Source organism: Arachis ipaensis, chromosome B2 (assembly GCF_059453495.1).
Source record: "Arachis ipaensis isolate K30076 ecotype BB chromosome B2, ASM5945349v1, whole genome shotgun sequence".
Lineage (NCBI taxonomy): Eukaryota > Viridiplantae > Streptophyta > Magnoliopsida > Fabales > Fabaceae > Arachis > Arachis ipaensis.
In genome coordinates this window covers 65,119,796-65,127,024 of record NC_142437.1, presented here as the reverse complement: position 1 = coordinate 65,127,024, position 7,229 = coordinate 65,119,796, and the positions used below count along the sequence as shown (strand labels likewise).

Sequence of the window (7,229 nt, the reverse complement as noted above, 5' to 3'; positions counted from 1 at the left end):
CCAAGCCAATTTTTGATCCCCCTAGGGCGTTTAACACCCATTCTTGGCGTTAAACTCCATATTCAAAAAAAAAGTTGAAGATTCCCTGGGTGGCGTTCAACGCCAGCCCGGCATTCAACGCCTAGGGAGGAGGCAAAATGGGCAGATTTTAAATTTTGAAACTTTCCTAGCCAATGGATAAATCCTAACCACCAACCACACCACCACTCAATCTTATCCATTCTCTCTCCTCTTTCACCCACTTTTCCATCCACATTCATCCATCCCATCAACCATCACTTTTCTTGATTCTCTCAACCCACCTTTCACTCTACCCAATCCCCCCCTCATCAATCCCATCCATCTCTTCTCCTAACAACCCACACTCAAATTCAATATTTCCCACCCTTCCCCCACCATAACCGAAACCCCACCCCATCCTCACCTATAAAAACCTCTCACTTCATCCACTTTTACCACACCTCACACTACATTACCCTCTTACTTACTCTTCACCATACACATTTCCTTTCTTTTTTTCCCTTTCCTTCACCTCAAAAGCTGAAGCCTATACCCCTTCCCCTCTATTTCCTTCTTCTATTTTTCTTTTCCTTTTCTTATTTCATATTTCAATTTTGCTCGGGGACGAGCAAAGCTTTTAAGTTTGGTGTTGGGCGCTCCGCTTTTTGCTTCTTCATTCTAACCTCAATGGCACCAAAAACCAGAGAGTCCTCAAGGAAAAGAAAGGAGAAAGTCCCCACTTCCGAGCCATGGGATTCCACAAGATTCTTCTCCAAGACCTATCAAGACCATTTTTATGACGTGGTGAGGAAGAAGAAGGTGACTCCGAAGGTCCCTGATGAGCGGATAATTTATACGCTTTTTGACATTGTTTTTAGTATGTTTTTAGTAGGATCTAGTTACTTTTAAGGATTTTTTTAATAGATTTTGTGTTAAATTCACATTTCTGGACTTTACTATGAGTTTGTGTGTTTTTCTGTGATTTCAGGTATTTTCTGGCTGAAATTGAGGGACTTGAGCAGAAATCAGATTCAGAGGTTGAAAAAGGACTGCTGATGCTGTTGGATTCTGACCTCCCTGCACTCAAAGTGGATTTTCTGGAGCTACCAAACTCGAAATGGCGCGCTTCCAATTGCGTTGGAAAGTAGACGTCCAGGGCTTTCCAGAAATATATAATAGTCCATACTTTGGCCAAGAATAGACGACGTAAACTGGCGTTCAACGCCAGCTTTCTACCCAAATTTGGCGTCCAGCGCCAGAAAAGGATCCAAAACCAGAGTTGAACGCCCAAACTAGCACAAAAACTGGCGTTCAACTCCACAAATGGCCTCTGCACGTGCAACATTTAAGCTCAGCCCAAACACACACCAAGTGGGCCCCGGAAGTGGATTTATACATCAAATACTTACTCATGTAAACCCTAGTAGCTAGTTTATTATAAATAGGACCTCTTACTATTGTATTAGGCATCTTGGGATTACCTTATGATCCTTTGATCACGTTTTGGGGGCTGGCCATCTCGGCCATGCCTGGACCTTTCACTTATGTATTTTCAACGGTAGAGTTTCTACACTCCATAGATTAAGGTGTGGAGCTCTGCTGTTCCTCAAAGATTAATGCAAAGTACTACTGTTTTCCATTCAATTCATCTTATTTCGCTTCTAAGATATCCATTCGCACCCAAGAACGTGATGAAGGTGATGATTATGTGTGACGCTCATCATCCTTCTCCCTTATGAACGCGTGCCTGACAAACACTTCTGTTCTACATGAAAAAAGCTAGAATGAATATCTCTTAGATCTCCTAACCGGAATCTTCGTGGCGTAAGCTAGAATGATGGCGGCATTCAAGAGAATCCGGAAGGTCTAAACCTTGTCTGTGGTATTCCGAGTAGGATTCAATGATTGAATGACTGTGACGAGCTCCTAACTCGCGATTGCAGGGCGTTAGTGACAGACGCAAAAGGATAGTAAATCCTATTCCAGCATGATCGAGAACCGACAGATGAATAGCCGTGCCGTGACAGGGTGCGTGAGCATATTATTCACTGAGAGGATAAGATGAAGCCATTGACAAGGGTGATGCCTCCAGACGATTAGCCGTGCCGTGACAGGGCATTGGATCATTTTCCCGAGAGATGACCGAAAGTAGCCATTGACAGTGGTGATGTATCACATAAAGCCAGCCATGGAAAGGAGTAAGACTGATTGGATGAAGATAGCAGGAAAGCAGAGGTTCAGAGGAACGAAAAGCATCTCCATTCGCTTATCTGAAATTCCTACCAATGATTCACATAAGTACCTCTATCCCTATCCTATTTTACTATATAATATTCGAAAACACCATTATCACTTTATATCTGCCTGACTGAGATTTACAAGGTGACCATAGCTTGCTTCATACCAACAATCTCCATGGGATTCGACCCTTACTCACGTAAGGTATTACTTGGACGACCCAGTGCACTTGCTGGTTAGTTGTATCGAAGTTGTGACAAATTATGAATGTGTAATCACGATTACGCGTACCAAGTTGCTCACATGCCAGGAATAGTTCGAGCCTGGAGATCACAATTTCGTGCACCAAGTTTTTGGCGCCGTTGCCGGGGATTGTTCGAGTTTGGACAACTGACGGTTCATCTTGTTGCTCAGATTAGGTAATTTTCTTTTTGTCTTGTTTTCAAAAAATTTTTCAAAAACCTTTCAAAAATTCTTCCTTTGTTTTCGAAAAAAAAAATTCTTAAAATAAAATTTTTTCAAAAATATATTTTCCTTTCAGAATTTTTAAGAATGAATTCTAGTGTTTCATGGAGCATGTTGAAGCCTGGCTGGCTGTAAAGCCATGTCTCAACTCTTATACTCAAGAGAAGAGCTTCTTTATCTTTCTTAGCCAATTGGCTGTTGAATGTAAGGAATGTCAGGCGTGTCATGTCTTAGTTACATACTAAAGCTTGGCTGGCTATTAAGCCATGCCTGACCCTTTGATTGGAGCTTTAGAGCATAAGATTCCTGGAATTCATATTAAAAATTTTGGAATCCTTATTTTCTTTTTCAAAATTATTTTTCGAAAAACATAAAATAAAAATCCAAAAAAAAAATTAGAAAATCATAAAAATCAAAAATATTTTTGTGTTTCTTGTTTGAGTCTTGAGTCATATCATAAGTTTGGTGTCACTTGCATATGCATCTTGCATTTTTTCGAAAATATCATGCATTCATAGTGTTCTTCATGATCTTCAAGTTGTTCTTGGTAAGTCTTCTTGTTTGATCTTGATGATTTTTTGTTTTGTTTCTTTTCATGTTTATCATATGCATTCTTGAATTCTTAGTGTCTAAGCATTAAAGAATTCTAAGTTTGGTGTCTTGCATGTTTTCTTTGCATTAAAAAAATTTTTCAAAAATATGTTCTTGATGTTCATCATGACATTCATAGTGTTCTTGGTGTTCATCTTGACATTCATAGCATTCTTGCATGCATTCATTGTTTTGATCTAAAAATTTCATGCATTGCATCATTTTTCTTGTTTTTCTCTCTCATCATAAAAATTCAAAAATTAAAAAAAATATATATATATCTTTCCCTTTTTCTCTCATCAAATTCGAAAATTGAGTTGACTTTTTCAAAAATTTTTAAAAATCAAAGTTGTTCCTTATGAGTCAAATCAAATTTTCAATTTGAAAATCTTATCTTTTTCAAAATCTTTTTCAAAAATCAAATCTTTTTCAAAATTCTTAGTTATTTTCGAAAATTAAAAAAATATTTTTCAAAAATCTTTTTCTTATTTTTATATCAAATTTTCGAAAATAATATAATCAATTAATGTTTTGATTCAAAAATTTGAAGTTTGTTACTTGCTTGTTAAGAAAGATTCAAACTTTAAGTTCTAGAATCATATCTTGTGATTTCTTATGAATCAAGTCATTAATTGTGATTTTAAAAATCAAATCTTTTTCAAAAACTAATTTCTATCATATCTTTTCAAAAAAATATCTTCTTATCTTATCTTTTTCAAAAATTTGATTTCAAAATATCTTCTCTAACTTCCCAACTTCTTATCTTTTCAAATTTGTTTCAACTAACTAACTAACTTCTTGTTTGTTTCTTAACTTTTTCAAAACTACCTAACTAACTCTCTCTCTCTCTAATTTTCGAAAATATCTTCCCTCTTTTTCAAAAATTTCTTTTTTATTAACTAATTATTTTTATTTTTTATTAAAAAAAAAATTTTCGAAAAAAATACTAAACTTTTTCAAAAACTATTTTCAAAAATCACTAACTCTTTTTCAAAAATTGTTTTTGAAAATTCACTTCCCCCTCTCATCTTCTTCTATTTGTTTATTGATATACTAACATCTTTCCTTCAACTCTCCAAAAATCCGAACCCCCTCTCTCTCTGAGTTCAGATTTTCTTCCCTTCTTTTCTTCTACTAACACAAGGATCCCTATACTGTGGTATAAAGGATCCATATTATTATTACTATTTTTTCTGTGCCTTCTTCTTTGTCATATGAGCAGGAGCAAGGATAAGAACATTCTTGTGGAAGCAGATCCAGAACCTGAAAGGACTCTGAAGAGAAAATTAAGAGAAGCTAAAATACAACAATCCAGAGATAACCTTTCAGAAATTTTCGAACAGGCAGAGGAGATGGCAGCCGAAAATAATAATAATGTAAGGAAGATGCTTGGTGACTTTACTGCACCTAATTCCAATTTACATGGAAGAAGCATCTCCATTCCTGCCATTGGAGCAAACAACTTTGAGCTGAAACCTCAATTAGTTTCTCTGATGCAGCAGAACTGCAAGTTTCATGGACTTCCATCTGAAGATCCTTTTCAGTTCTTAACTGAATTCTTGCAGATATGTGATACTGTTAAGACTAATGGAGTAGATCCTGAAGTCTACAAGCTCATGCTTTTCCCTTTTGCTGTAAGAGACATAGCTAGATTATGGTTGGATTCTCAACCCAAAGACAGCCTGAACTCTTGGGATAAGCTGGTCACGGCTTTCTTAGCCAAGTACTTTCCTCCTCAAAAGCTGAGCAAGCTTAGAGCTGATGTTCAAACTTTCAGACAGAAAGAAGGTGAATCCCTCTATGAAGCTTGGGAAAGATACAAACAGTTGACCAAAAAGTGTCCTTCTGACATGCTTTCAGAATGGACCATCCTGGATATATTCTATGATGGTTTATCTGAGTTATCAAAGATGTCATTGGATACCTCTGCAGGTGGATCCATTCACCTAAAGAAAACGCCTGCAGAAGCTCAAGAACTCATTGACATGGTTGCTAATAACCAGTTCATGTACACTTCTGAAAGGAATCCTGTGAGTAATGGGATGCCTATGAAGAAGGGAGTTCTTGAAGTTGATACTCTGAATGCCATATTGGCTCAGAATAAAATATTGACTCAGCAAGTCAATATGATCTCTCAGAGTCTGCATGGAATGCAAGCTGCATCCAACAGTACTCAAGAGGCATCTTCTGAAGAAGAAGCCTATGATCCTGAGAACCCTGCAATAGCAGAGGTAAATTACTTAGGTGAACCTTATGGAAACACCTATAACTCATCATGGAGAAATCATCCAAATTTCTCATGGAAGGATCAGAAGCCTCAACAAGGCTTTAATAATGGTGGAAGAAACAGGTTTAACAATAATAAACCTTTTCCATCATCCACTCAGCAACAGACAGAGAACTCTGAACAAAATACTTCGAATTTGGCAAACTTAGTCTCTGATATGTCCAAGGCCACTGTAAGTTTCATGAATGAAACAAGATCTTTCATTAGAAATTTGGAAGCACAAGTGGGCCAGCTGAGTAAAAGGATCACTGAAATCCCTCCTAGTACTCTCCCAAGCAATACAGAAGAGAACCCAAAAGGAGAGTGCAAGGCCATTGACATAAGCACCATGGCCGAACCTGTAAGGGAAGGAGAGGACGTGAATCCTAAGGAGGAAGACCTCCTGGGACGTTCAGTGATCAATAAGGAGCTTCCCTCTGAGGAACCAAAGGACTCTGAGGCTCATCTAGAGACCATAGAGATTCCATTGAACCTCCTTATGCCCTTCATGAGCTCTGATGAGTATTCCTCTTCTGAAGAGAATGAGGATGTTACTGAAGAGCAAACTGCCAAGTTTCTTGGTGCAATCATGAAGCTGAATGCCAAATTATTTGGCATTGATACTTGGGAAGTTGAACCTCCCTTGTTCATCAATGAACTAAGTGATCTGGATCAACTGACATTGCCTCAGAAGAGACAGGATCCTGGAAAGTTCATAATACCCTGCACCATAGGCACCATGATCTTTAAGGCTCTGTGTGACCTTGGTTCAGGAATAAACCTCATGCCCCTCTCTGTAATAGAGAAACTGGGAATCTATGGGGTGCAAGCTGCTAAAATCTCACTAGAGATGGCAGACAGCTCAAGAAAACAGGCTTATGGACAAGTAGAAGATGTATTAGTAAAGGTTGAGGGCCTTTACATACCTGCTGATTTTATAGTCCTGGATACTGGAAAGGAAGAGGATGAATCCATCATCCTAGGAAGACCTTTCCTGGCCACAGCAAGAGCTGTGATTGATGTTGACAGGGGTGAACTAGTCCTTCAATGGAATGAGGACTCCCTTGTGTTTAAAACTCAAGGATCTCCCTCTGCAACCATGGAGAGGAAGCATGAAAAGCTTCTCTCAAAGCAGAGTCAACCAAAGCCCCCACAGTCAAACTCTAAGTTTGGTGTTGGGAGGCCACAACCAAACTCTAAGTTTGGTGTTGAACTCCCATATCCAAACTCTAAGTTTGGTGTTGGAGAGTCTCAACAAAGCTCTGCACATCTGTGAGGCTCCATGAGAGCCCACTGTCAAGCTATTGACATTAAAGAAGCGCTTGTTGGGAGCCAATCCAATGTTTATCTAATTCTTATTTTTATTGTTTTTCATGTTTTCTTAGGTTCATGATCATATGGAGTCACAAAATAAACAAAAAAATCAAAAACGGAATCAAAAACAGCAGAAGAAAAATCACACCCTGGAGGAGCATCTGTCTGGCGTTCAAACGCCAGAACAGAGCATAGTTCTGGCGTTGAACGCCCAGAATGGGAGCATCCTGGCGCTGAACGCCCAGAACAAGCATGGTTCTGCCGTTCAACGCCAGAAATGGCAGCAAAGGGGCGTTGAACGCCCAAAATGGGCACCAACCTGGTGCTGAACGCCCAGAGTTGTGTGCAAGGGCAT

The 7,229-nt window shown here is 38.6% G+C and overlaps 1 non-coding gene across 1 annotated transcript; it reads right to left on the bottom strand.

The window, feature by feature from the left end:
• Positions 1–5,042: 5,042 nt before the first annotated feature.
• On the bottom strand, positions 5,043–5,150 carry LOC148574181 (small nucleolar RNA R71). Its single transcript, XR_015906819.1, has one exon. It is a non-coding gene; the product is annotated as a small nucleolar RNA R71 (small nucleolar RNA).
• Positions 5,151–7,229: the final 2,079 nt, after the last annotated feature.